The sequence below is a fragment of the Mycetomoellerius zeteki genome, unplaced genomic scaffold (genome assembly GCF_001594055.1).
Source record: "Mycetomoellerius zeteki isolate Tzet28-1 unplaced genomic scaffold, Tzet1.0 scaffold79, whole genome shotgun sequence".
NCBI classification, from domain to species: domain Eukaryota; kingdom Metazoa; phylum Arthropoda; class Insecta; order Hymenoptera; family Formicidae; genus Mycetomoellerius; species Mycetomoellerius zeteki.
Genome location: NW_017257819.1, coordinates 1,204,257 through 1,218,544, shown reverse-complemented (window position 1 = coordinate 1,218,544; position 14,288 = coordinate 1,204,257). Strand labels below are relative to the sequence as shown.

The following is a 14,288-nucleotide window of genomic DNA, read 5'->3' as shown; positions in this document are numbered from 1 at the left end:
TGTGTGTGTGTGTGTGTGTGTGTGTGTGTGTGTGTGTGTGTGTGTGTGTGTGTAAATCATCTCTAAGTCTTTTATAATAATTGTTTAATTAAGTATTTGTGGACATTGTTTCTTATCTTCAGGAATTCAGGATCATAATATGTCTACTATAGAAATGAAAAAAAAAAACAGGTTTTTTTTACTTTGGAGAAAAGTATCAATTAAAAAACTATTTTGTTAACCAAAATGATATACTTAGAATTCGTGAAAAATATACAGAATTCATGTTAAATATATAGAAAAAAATATAGAATTCATATTTTTTATATTCATTGTTAAAACATTTGATAGTTTTAAGTACAGTATTACTTAGATATTGTATATTTTACTTCGATTTTATCAAATGATGATCCATACTGTTATCTGTTGTTAACACAGAAAGATAATATTTTACTATAATATAACTGTTTTGTTGTATATTGGTTGTAATTGTACAATGTATTCTAAATTTTAATTATTGAAACAACGTCCTGATACAATATTAATTCAAGAATAGTTGGAGATAGTTCAGTGAATGTTATCTCACTAATTTAAATTTGGAATATATACATATAATTACAACCAATGTAACAAAAACAGAATCAGTTATTCTAATGAAGTATTATTTCTGTTAACAACAATTTGGAACACTTAGGTGCTTAACTTTTAAAATCGTAATAATACATTAAAAAATATTGTTTGAATAATTATGAACGGTAGTAAAGTATGGCCGTCACTACTTATTGTTAGTCATTGTATTATATCTTGACTTTTATAGCTGCCTTTACACAGAAATCTTTTGGATGAAATAAAAACTAAATTCGAGAATAATAGTACAGCATTAAAATCGTCAAATGGTCCAAGAAAATATCAATAATCAGTAAAACTTTCAGGGAGTAAAAAAGAATTGCTTTTTACTGCGTTTTTTATTCAAAGTTTCTAGTCCTTTTCGATCATTTTAATTTTGAAATAAAATTGGAATAAACTTTTTATTCGTCGCCTTTTTTGAAGTTGTTTAATATGTTAATTACAACATTAGTATTCTCGTACTTTAAGTACTTCCCGTACTTTTTGATGGAAATGTGGTTTACAACTTTGTTACGTAATTGATTTGATTAACATTCGAGCATCACAATTAACTATTGAAAGATCATATCTACGGTGAATTCACATGACACAGCATAAAATTTTGTAATCTAATCTAACACTTTGTACTGTAAGAAATAAAAGGGACGGGGAGGAGGAGAGATAGTGATAAACGAACAATTACATTATCGGCACGTGATAATAGGCAGCGCCCAATTAGCTTTATGATGTTCTTTATTCCAACTACTCTTTCGCTGTCACGCATTCCTTATCGCGAACCTTCGCGAGGATGCAAAAATAACTCATCCATGACATTGAAACACATTAGTAAGACATCTCGAAAATTTGTTCGTAAGAAGCTGTCTTAAAGTGTGACTTGTTAGAAACAAAACTAGCAAAACTTGCTAACGTGATGAATTCCAAAGATATTCTCAATTTTCAAGACTCTAAAAATCACAAATATCAGAAATTTCAACGATTTCTTTATTCAAATATCTATGTGTCGTTTAAAAGCTTGATGTATAAAAATTGATTTGAATCAACTTCGGAACATTTTCAATAACATATATCAGTAAAATTAGACTTTTTTCCTTCGTTTTGGAAAAGAAGAGTAGTTTCTCGTAATTTTTTTGCATTGAATCCGAATCCGCAAATTAGAATGCTCTATCATGTTAAAATTACGGAAAAAATAAAATTAAAACGCTTTAAAAATACAGTTTTTTTAATATCAATTAAAATAAAGAGCGCGCGTATTAAGATACATATCTATAATGTTCAAGCTTTAATTTAAAACCTTTCCAAAATCTCTTGTACATCAGGTTCGTCAGCTACGAATTTTCAAAAATACTAAAAATACTAAAAATACTAAAAAACACGTTTTTTGGGTTTAATCTTATTTTTCTTGTAAACTTGACAAGCAGTCAACTTAATATTTCATGTGTCGTACGATAAACTTTTAACGCGTAGAGAGATCCGAGAATCTCTCCGTTCTGCAGCCAATCAACAAGCTCGGAAAGCCTTGTCGTACGACACATGAAATATCAGCCTAACTTGCGGATTCGGATTCAGCGCATAGAAAACGGGAAACCATACTCTTCGATTTTCTAAACCATAAATCATGCAAACGTGTGTAACAGGTAGATAAAAAAGGAATATTATGTTTCACAAATCTTTTTTGTATTTACTTTTATATATTATAGGACGAAATGTTATAATAATAATTCAATTATTGTTTATTATATTTGTATAGAAATAATATAATTTTTAAACGTTAATTTTAACTTCTAATTTCATGAATTGACGTTTCTAATCGACTTTATTCCAAAACGTAAAAAGTAATAAACATTTGTACCTCGGAAAGGCGTACGAATTTGTCATTCGTGTTCGCGGAATCCAGTAATCAGAAGCGGAACGCCCGCGCCGTCGCGGTTAATGAAATTCGCTGCGGTTCTCGGCGGCAATCGCAGCTCCAAGTTCAAGGTCGTTATGCTCCGCGGCACGTCTCGCGACTTCCAGGGGTGCTGTTCTGTACACATCTACCGATAGTTGCCTATGTGTTATGTGTTTTGCGCAGCTTTTTTATCATCTAAAATATCTGCGCAATACACATAATTAACGACACCGACATCTATCGGTAGATGTGTACAGAATAGCACCCCAGCCCCTGCATTCTGTAACTTATGCAATCGTTATGTGCTCATAACAACAGTTGCGCAGATATTTTATTTTTTTTATAGTAAAAAAGTTGTGCAACTGTCGTTGTGTTCATAACAACAGTTGCGCAATTTTTTTTTTTTTTTTTTTTTTCTTTACTATACATACAAAATATCTGCGCAATTGCCGTTATGAGCATATACGATTGCATAACAAGTTACAGAATACAGGGGACTGAGGAAGTAACATCATCACCACGTGCCAAGGTGTCACGTGTGCGTCCTCGTGGCACGGTAAATAAATCAAATCCTTGCATTTTTCATTCACTTTAGACGCGCAAACACGTCTCACAATCTCGTTAAACATGCGAATTCCTAATCGAATCTAGAAATACATTGTTAAAATTCTCTCGCCAATCTTTAAGGGGATAAAAGATTATCGTTTTAAATTCTCATATCGATGACAGGAAAATTATATGATATTAAAAGAGCTACAGAGAGGAATTGTTATTACATCATGGCATAGCCATGGTTAAGCAATTATATAAATCCACTTGCTTTGTATTCTTTCGCAGCTTCTTTAATTTCTCGTCGCACATAAGGATATTTTTATTTCATCGATTGCGAATAGATTCTAGATACGTTCTCGATATTTCTAGACTTTAAGAGCTCGCTGTTTGGCGGACAAAAGGACATAAATGCTATTTTATCTTATCACGAAACGTTAAAAAGACGCACGATGCTTACGTAACACGAACTTGTTTCTTTTTTTGCAAAGTAAATTATCATATAGTACGAATGTCGTCAGAATGGCATAAAAATTGAAATATTAAATGTTTATTTAACACAAAAACTATAAACAGTCTATAAGTTTTTTGAAGCTTTTGAAATCTTCAGCTTTAAATGGAATATCTGCGTTTTTTCACAATTAAGAAATCGACAATCATATCCTGTTAAAGATTTTATAGCATATGTATTCTTAAGACCTCTGATCCTGACGAAAATTCATTTAATTAATAATAAATAAGAAAAAAGTATTTATTCTCAACAAACAGACGTAAGCGTTGATCATATTGTCTGTATTCTTAGAACTTTTTAACATCAAGAATTGACGATAAACGTCTCGATACTGCTGCTAAGCAAATCACATTTAAATTCTAAGCATCATCAGAAAATTAATTAATAGCCAAGTTGTTGGAAACACTACATTAGCAGACAATGGTTAGTGGTCAATCTTCAAGATGCAGTAGCAGGAAGCTGCTGAAACGGTTATAATGGAGACGATAACAACGTGACTCAGTCGTTTATCCTTAACAATGCCCGTAGTCGACGATTACGCAAAGCGGACCTTTAACATTTCGCTCATTAACGGAAATGTGATTCGACGAATAAATCACCGTGACGTCATGTTACGTTGATATTATGAATCTCGAGAGCAACGAACCGCTCATTTGCGCGTCATCTCTTGTCTTAAAGTTCGGAGATCCAGAGATTCCGGAGATAATTTAGACTCGTTGCAATTCAGCACGCTTTAAGGATGTTTTTTACTGCCCCTATATGTACAAGATGTCCAAAAACTGTAAAATGATAGAAGACTTTTCAACTCAGTTTAGTCCGTTCCATCTACACACGAGCGCTTTGTTAAAACTTACCGGACACCCTGTATATAAACATCGCTGGAATCCATAGAATTATCTGACAATAATTTTCGAAAATTATATACATATAGCCTCTTTGATATTTAGATGTCAGTGCTAAAAAGAAATTTATAAAACTAATCATGTGAAATAATATACAATGAATCATTATAATACAATGTGCTAAGTAGTATAATTAAAACGATTAGCAACTGACGTAATATTACAGGAATTACGATATTGGAATTCTCTCACGAAGGTGGATTTGTACGTGCACGCGTGCACTGAACACAAAATAAGAAACTTTTTATCATCTATTATTTCGAAAGTGTTTCGAATTTATATTTAGGGTAACTCCGGTATATATGCCGCACCTATCAAAAACTTAATTTATGACGCATTTACTCTGTTTAAAGTAAACGAACTATATCAGTAAAAACTTTGTACTATCTACTACTATGAAAAAAATATTAGAAATCGAAATATATATTTATTTTTCCTATTAAGAAATAAACTTTTTGAAATCCTTGCATGTTTGCCGTATATCCCATAGGAATATATAGCTACTCATAAGGGGAGAGGGGGGTATGTACGGCTCATGAAAAATTTTCAAATAATGCTTATAAATAAGACATAAAATGACACAATAACTTATAAAATGCATTTATAAAGTTTTATTAAGGAATAAGAATAATAAATATGTATATGAAGTAATAAATAATAATTACGATCTTCCTACATATATTACAAGTGTTATGACATAAGATACATATTTCATGTAATATATTTATTGCATTTAGTACACTGAATTCAATCTGCGCACTTTGTATGCTTTGGGCATAAATTCTGTTCGTTAAAAATGCCATATATCCCAAACAGGTGGGATATACAAGACAACAAACTAAACAAAGAATACGAAAGCAAAGCATTTGTATTTTGCTATAAAACATGCTTTACTATTCCTCTACACGTATATATATGAAATAACCATTAAGTCTTTTACACGCCCTACAGTAATCATTTTATGTAGATTATAACTTATGATGGCGCTTATTGCAGTGACAAATCGATTCAACTCATAATAATTTCATTAATATTAACAGTAAGAAGCTGAAATCATAATACAATATTAATATAATATAAAGGCAACAGAGTAGTTGCGGGAAAATTATCCCCACTCCTTCTATTTTTTTTTATTTCTGCGGCGTAAATCCTGCAGCGCGGCGTATTTGCCAGAGTTACCCTATATTTATTATATTTACTATACTTATATTTATTATATTTACCATATTTATATTTACACTTAGATATTATTTTGCAACGTAAGTTGAAACAATATAATGAAAAATGATAATATTGTATTATAATTAAATTATAATTATATTATATCTGTATAAGAAATTTTACAATCAAATATCTAATATTTTAAAATAATTAACAATTCTAGAAATTGATTCTTTGCTTTAATAAAAATGTAAATAATTGATTAATTACTTTCCCTAAAAACAAAAATAAGCGAAAATATTTTAAACTTGAATTTTAAGATTAAAATATATTTTTGTATTCATATTAAAATAAAAAACTTAATTTATAATAGCAATAATTTTTTTATTTCGGAAGAAATAAAATTAATAAATTAAATAAATCAAGCAAAATTAAGTCATCACATCTTTTGGAGTGATTTATATCATCTCGTTTCATTAAAAAATAGTTTAAATAAGTTGTATTATATACAGGGTGTCCCATATAAGTGGCTATCTCTTTTTATATATAACTTTTTATAAATAACTAAAAATTTTTCATAATGACTGAAAAATGAATAAAGATCTGTGAATAAAGACGTAATCACATGGACCACTTCGTTGCGTCACGGGAAAAGTCGATCAGAGTTTACGTGAGGTTACTTTATGAGTGTACGAAAAGACGCCGACCATTCACAATTTTTGATCACATTTAGGCCGGAATCAGACTATGCATTGAAGATTGAGATTGAAGATTGAAAAATTCAAATTTGACCAATCGAAATAAAAGGAGTTAAAATTTCTTTGCCCTTACTGGTCAAATTTCAATCTTCAATCTTCAACCTCAATCTTCAATGCGTAGTCTGATTCTGGCCTTAGAAATCTTACTTTCAAATAATTTCAAAATATCTACTTTAAGATATTTTGTAAGTCCATTGAGCGAATCTTCTGCCACCAAATCTTCCATTTCCATCTCCATTGACTGTTCAACACGCAATTTGTCATTCAGGTCAGAACTATTTGTGAACCATTTGAATTATCTATTCACATATATTAGCATATATAGGGTGTTCGCTTAAGTGTAGATTTCTGAAATCATTTTGAAACGAAATCTTATCAAAATCCTTGTTATTCTATTCTTATTATTCACCGAATGTTAAACTAAGATAAAACGATACACGTATGAGTGCACCCGAATGAAGTTTCTCAACCTAGCCTTTGTGGGACGACAGATAAAGTCAGCGGCACACGATACCTGTTTTCCTAGAGGACTGCTGGATTAGAATCTTGCGACCGTATTAGCTGCGGTGTTGACAGTGCCAATACGGTGGCAAGAATCTAATCCAGCTAGCAATCCAGCAAGAAAACAATTCGGTCCACGTCTTTTTTCGTGGCGCTACAAAGAGGTCTTATGTGAACGTATTAACATCTTTTTCTGTGTAAGTGTAACAAAATGACTGGCGCCCTGAACGTGCATTCGTGTGATTTAGCGATGAATGTTTTTCTCAAAACGCGTTTAAAGTTTTGGATCCTATTAATGCATTACTTATAGTTAATTTTTGATTAATGTACTATTTATGATCCATGAAATATCTTCTTTATTGTGTATGTAAAAGATTCTGCTTTTCTTGGATATTTGAGATTCTTCGAACGTAAACAAATCTCCACGTGCTGCGCGGATCTTTATCATTGGTCGAACGGTCGGACGACTACTTGCTAAATCGCAATTATAAGTTCGTCAATTTTTCGAATTTTGAAATAATACCTTAGGGACATATTTTTTAGATGTTCTATTATAAAAATATGCAAAACAAACAAATTTCGATTTTTTTTTTATTTTAAATCAGGATCCCCCTTAAGGTAATTTTTTAGTAAAGTGCTGAAAATTTGGGGTGCCTTACCAGGACCCATCTAAAATTACAAATATCTGCATAATTTGGATAAAATATTAAAACTCTACGTGTATATCTTAATGAATAGTATGGAATATACGATAGTAAATCAAGAGCTGTATCTTCATCGAACGAAAAGATGAGATTATGTTTACTTTTCGAGGTTACATTTATATGAAAATTTATGCACGTAAATATCTTTCCAGAATGGCCGTTGATCTATTATTTTTTTGTGACCATTAGAATCGTAATTTTTTAAACTATTGTATTATAATCTCGTTTTTGAGGAAAATCTATGGTAAGATTTGTGCAGTTAGTCAAAGAAGCGTCTAAGTTTTAAAGCACATGTTCAGGACACTGAAACAAACTTTTTTCGTAAGTTTCAAAAAAATCTGAAAAAATGAATTTATTCTTTTTTTTATTCTTTTTATTCTTTCTTTATTCTTTTTTAAATATAATTTATCCGTTTTATTTTTGGATTGAATGATTGAAGTAATAGAAGGCTGTATGTGATATATTGATCATTTATTAATAAAACGTACATTTTATGAAGTTGATATATTGAAATACGATATATATTTGAAATACGATATTGTGAATGCCGAATTTCAATTTGTTTATTAGTTTATCGCGAGTATTTCAATTAATTGTTAATATATATTTATTAATCAAATTGCATCGAAATGAATTAATAAGCTATCGATTTTTATTCTCTTATTTCTTGATCATTAATCCGGATCAGTTGCCCGGAAAGGACCGATTTCAAATTAAGTGGCATTGCGACGTATTTAATTAGTAAATACAGTCACAAGCAATCCTGTATGTTTTAATATTTGGATATAACATCGATAATACATTTTTTATGATTTATTGGAACTTATGTACACACATACATATACGCAGTACACTAAAGTTAGTTGACTATCCTGTATCTGTATGTGTGGCTAGTTAATTGCTAACTCAGGCAGATTTTGCATGCGCAGAAATTTCCATAGAAATCGTCATATTCCGGTGCACGAGAACGCGTCGTGATACGATTCGAGGTCGATTACGTCTTCGTTGTATTACGTATCATCTCGGAGGAAAGCCGTCCTGTTACGTTAGGTAATCAATTGGCCGCCATCGCGAATCCTCCGTATCCATATTCATAAACGCCGTGTGGCTTATCGCAGACTCGAGAAAACAACGAAATGTCCCAAAAAATGTACACGATTCCGAGTGGTTAAAGTTGTTGAAAAAGACTCTAGAATTCTGATCATAAATTATATATTTGTCTGTGCGAGAATTTACCTTAAATTATATAAATCATTTTCGAATTATTTTTTAAATAGGATTTCCACATGAAAAAATTCAAATTAGTTTTTTTTATTGAAACTTTCAAGAAATAAAAATTTCAAATATATCTTTAAATATATCTTAAAAAAGAAACGGTAACATAATAATAATAATAATGTATATATAAAATGTGTGTATATTAATTTTACTGAGATCTTCAATCATGAATTTTACATTGAATAATGCGAATAAAGAAAAAATGATAAAAGAACTTCTGTAAATGTTTATAAAATTATTTTAGTAATTTTAAAGAGGTCTAAAAGAATCTCTCAAAATAAAATTAACATTAAGTAAACCTTAAATTTAATCTCATTTGTATTGCTAATTCTTTCATTCGAACATCTTTATTCAGGTGAGACTTTTTCTACGAACTCGAGTGCGCTCTTGAAACATTGCGAGTGCATCGGTCATGGGATATGCTTTATGGCAGAAATATTAAAACGCGCCCACATAAGGATGCAAGTGCAATTATGCGCGGAAGGTCGTCTGTAGAGTACAATCTGATCGTCAGTTCAAGAAAACATTGACGGTCATCCGCGCGCATGATGATAAATGCCAGTCACGTATCGAATACTCTATTCGGCGTACATCCGTATCCAAATGGAGTCATTAGTCGCCTTTCAAGGTGCCTATTAATCCGCGAGTATACTCGTTTCGCAGTTTTGATAGAGTTTCATTTGATAGTTCGATCACGAAGCTTGATTAAATCGAATAAGTCTTCTATCTCTCTCCCTCTCTCTTCGCAAACTTTTACATGGAAAGAACGATTTTGCTCAAGTATCTAATTAGATACAGATCTAAAAATAATATATTGTTAAATTATTTAAATATGCAGGACACTCAAGCTGATTGCTAAAATATCAAAACTTTTTGCAGCATTGTTCTCATACAGTACAGAAATTTGCAGTAACATTGCAAAAACGTTACAACATTGCAGATTGCGCTGTAATATCGTCGCAACATTAATTGTAGATATTAGGAATTGTAATATATAATATATATTAATACGGCGCAAAATTTTACGAATCTTTACGCAGCATTGTTACAGAGACATTAAAAACATTTTGACCTTTGAGTAATGAACTGCTCTCTATATGGAAACATACATCAATTACACGTTATATGATTGTTAATTACTTCTATTAATTTAGGAATTATAATGTTCGTTGAAACATTTGTTATCGCCGCCGCGTGACAAGATTTTTCAAACTTTATAATCAACTCTCATAATTTTTTGGAATATTTAGATTTAAAAAATTCTTTGAATATTGCAAAGAAAAGTAAATAGAATGTGTGAAATTTCTTATTATTTCTACTTCACCAGTTAAGAATATGTACAAAATAGGCATGCCCGCATAAAGTGTAAAATATGTGTCCATATATGTAAACTTTAAAATATATATATTATATATACCTGTATATAAAATATTTGGAATTAAGTATAAAATATAATAATTATATAAAATTATATATAATATAAAATATATATTGATTAGTTCTTTTTCTGCATTTTTTTATTTATATCAAATTGTATTTCAAATTATATTCAATAATAAAAGAACTATTTTTAATAATAGTTGCAAATACATTGCGCTGCAACATTGCTACGACATTATAGCGCAATATTGCTGAAGACGAACATTTTTATGATGCTATTTGCCATTGCAACAATGTTGTAAATACGTTGCGCAATCTATTTGCAATATTACAACATTGCAATGAGATATATCTGCAATCATTTTGCAATCTTTCTGTGCTGTATGGAGTTTTTATGCTTGAATTTTTTACATAATTATTTTTATGGTTCAATCACACACAAATCATTTTCAAATTTGTAACGAAATTTTTAGATACTTCAATAAAATCTTTCTTTCTTCTGTATATACAACACTCGGTGTTGACTGTGGGAATAATTTACGTAAAGGATATTTATGAAAATTAAATATAATTGATTTTGTTTTACGATAAAACATCGTACACGATAAAACAGCGAGCTTTCTATTAAATACTATATATTATATATCTTCAAATTACATATATCATTGTAGATATACACTGTCAGGAAACGCATAAAAGTTTCAGCTCAAGAATCTTTTCAAGGATTCGATAAGATAATAGAAATTTAATAATCCAAATAATTTTACGATTCAAAGAGAATAGATGATTGTAAAACTCTAAAATTTCAGTATTTCTCAAGGATCTCGGAATTAAAGGCTTTAAAACGAGCAAACATTTTTATTACTTTTCTTGAAATGAAGGACAACGGAATTCAAGGCTCCGAGATAACAAATATTTAAAAATCTAATAACAATACTTTTTCCCAACCCGATCTATGTATATTCCTTGATGACTTTCTCTGGTTTTCTTCTCTCTTTCTTTTTAGATTTGATCTTTGTGATGTCTAATGGGGAAACCAGTTCTATAATCGAAATAACTATCACAGTATAAGTTATGTGACGTCGTGACATTTTCCAGTTACAAAACTAACCGGTTATATTATAATTATGTGTTTCTTTATTTTTCCTTTTATCGTGCACACATGCTTGACGGGGAAATGCGGTCTCGCGAAGTAATTCGTGAATTAGAGAAACGTAACGAGCTTCCGTTTGCGTTCTGGTTTTCGTTAATTTGCAGTATGAACGGAACTAGTCCAAACGGTCTCGGTATCGTCCGACAGCGGGACTGGTTTATCGTGAATGGAAACTGAGTCTGGTTCACGCGGTTCGAGTACGGCAAAAAAGAAAAGTGGGCCCGGAGGACCTTCGACCGGCCAAAAAGTCTTCCGCATCGATACAGAACAGGTTTCTCATTGAAGATTAAGTGAAAAAGATCCTTGGACAATGGTGCATATCGGCCATACGCCAAACGGCTTCTTTCAGGGCTAATTGAAGCGTTGCATTATTTCGATGACAATTCATAGCGATCTGTCTCTTGAGTCAACCCTCAATTCAATTCTTTCACATTGAATGACACAAAAAGCAAAACTATTTGATAATTTAGATTACCTCGGTTTTCTACCTCATCACTTTATTGAGCTCGTAATCATCACGGAACACGTTACAACTGTTCGAAACCGATTTGATTTTTTTATAAATCTGGACAGTAACATGCTTCTTATATACATAAGTGGCTCATATAGTACAATGGTCTAAACCGCAATAAAAATAAAGGGACTTTTGTAGTTAGCTTATAATCGAAAATATATTTTACATATATCAGATATTATATAATTTAATTCACAACTAGTACTAAATTAAAATATTTAAAAAATGAACATTTGTGATTCTTCGAAGCATTTTTTTTTAATTCTTTGTAATTTGTTCATTTACGTATAATATGTTCATTTAAATTTTCAAATATTTGATGTAGATCTTGAGGAAAAAAATTATTGTCGCGCGAATTAGTCACAAATCGGTATACGCTACAGATACACGCGAAGATTAACGTGTAATGACAGCATTAATCGCACGCAATTAAACGTGATGCCGTATCCCTTTGTCGAGTGCGTTTCTAGACCACGAGACTTTGTAATCGTCGTTTTACCTTGACGCGGCTAAAAGCAAAACGAGATGGAATCAACGACGGTATGTACATTGAATGCAAGTAGGAACGATTATTACCGTCGCGCGTCTTAAGCGGATCGCCATCCAATCCGATCGCATATTATTATTCTTACCCGCGCATTTTTATTGTAAATTATACGCAACATGAAACATAAAGGCCGAGTCCTCGTGCGGAAACAAAGGCGATTCGTTGCCAGTTAATATCTGGCTATTATCGGGCGAGGTATTAATCTCTGACTCTCGAGCTTACGTGACGCGCCGAAACGCGACGGAAGGATAGAGTTGTCGTGTTTTCTCAGGGACTAACGAATTAATCTAAAATTTAGGTTTTAATGCAAGGTTGAATCGATTTAATTACATCAATTAATCAGAAGCGAATTTTTAACCGTAACCTTTGCGTTGTAAAAACGCAAGCAAGATATATTTTTTTATACACGTGCGTTTCGTGCATTTTAGAAAAGATAATTTAAATTTCAGAGCAAATATATTATTTTCAGAGAAGCGTTTCGTTCTAAAGAGGTATTGTCATCATTAAATAGAAGGAAGCGGGAAAAATAATATTTATTTAAAAGGAATATTTAGTTAAATCAATTTAATTAAATTATTTTTTTTTAATCTAAAACATATTAAAATATTATTCGTGTCTTTTAAGTTAGAAAATAATTTATGCACAAGTATCTGTTTTCAAAGAAATAAGATGAAACGTTGTCGGAAATGTCAAAATGAGAAAATATTGGAATTACTTAACGTTCCCGCAATCGTATTATGTTATTTAATCCAGAATCAATTAATATTAATGCAATCCTTGTATTGCAAAAACGCAGAAAAAAATATATTGTAAATATCTACCTTTTTGAAAAACATAGACATTTTCATTTACTATTAATTATGTATTTTCACAAACACGCATCTTACTTTTTGCCATAAAATAATCTATCTGAGAAATATATGTTAGAAAAACAGATATACTTATTGTTGATATACAAAGATTTTTCTCAAAATTTTTTAATTTGTAACTTTTTATCATTATTTCATCATTGTCCTTAGAAACGTAATAAGAAAAGTCATAATTATTTACTTATATTCAATTTCTGAACTAAATGTCTTCTGAAAATACCTCTTTTAGCATCTGTTCAAACAAGGTATGTATTCGTACGAGACCGAAAGAACGTCATTTAGGATTTCTGATAACGCTGTTCTGTTTCATATTGTTCTTATCATATCTCATTAATGTTTAATCAACTGATGCATCATCAGTGGTATTTATTAGATGTTAGATATTACTAAAGAAATATAATTTCTTATATATATAGATAATACTAAAGAAATTTTTTTAATTTTTCGATATCTAAAGCTGTTAAACCCGATAAAAGTTATATATTATCAGACGAAGAAAGAAGCCTTTTTACATTTTACTGTTAATAAACCAGAAGCCATATGTAATAAACATGCATGTATAATAATGCATAATATATACAACAAAAATAATATTACATGCGATATTGTATTACAAATGTAAAAAAGGTACGTTATAAATACATTCAAAAGTATGTAATAAAAATTTCAAGAAAATTATGTTTACTCAAAAGTTAACTGTTCAAGAATGAGTATGAGATTAATACAATTAACCAAGTATATCAATATTAAAAAAGATCTCGAAATCTCTATAAAAATTTGTTCAAAAATTATCTGTGAAAAATAGATATGTTATCAATAGAATTACCCAATAGTAATAAATCAACAATACAGGGTGTTTCCAAATTAAATGGCAAAACTTCGGGAGCGTGTAGAGGAGTAAAAAACTAAGAAAAAAAGTCCTATAGACATATGCTCCTTTTTGCTTTGTTTCGCAGGAAATCACGAA

At 30.6% G+C, this 14,288-nt stretch overlaps 1 protein-coding gene across 3 annotated transcripts in view; it reads left to right on the top strand.

The window, feature by feature from the left end:
* The window catches only part of LOC108729759 (uncharacterized), a 96,655-nt gene that overhangs the window by 6,917 nt on the left and 75,450 nt on the right, over positions 1–14,288 (top strand). The window lies entirely within an intron of this gene.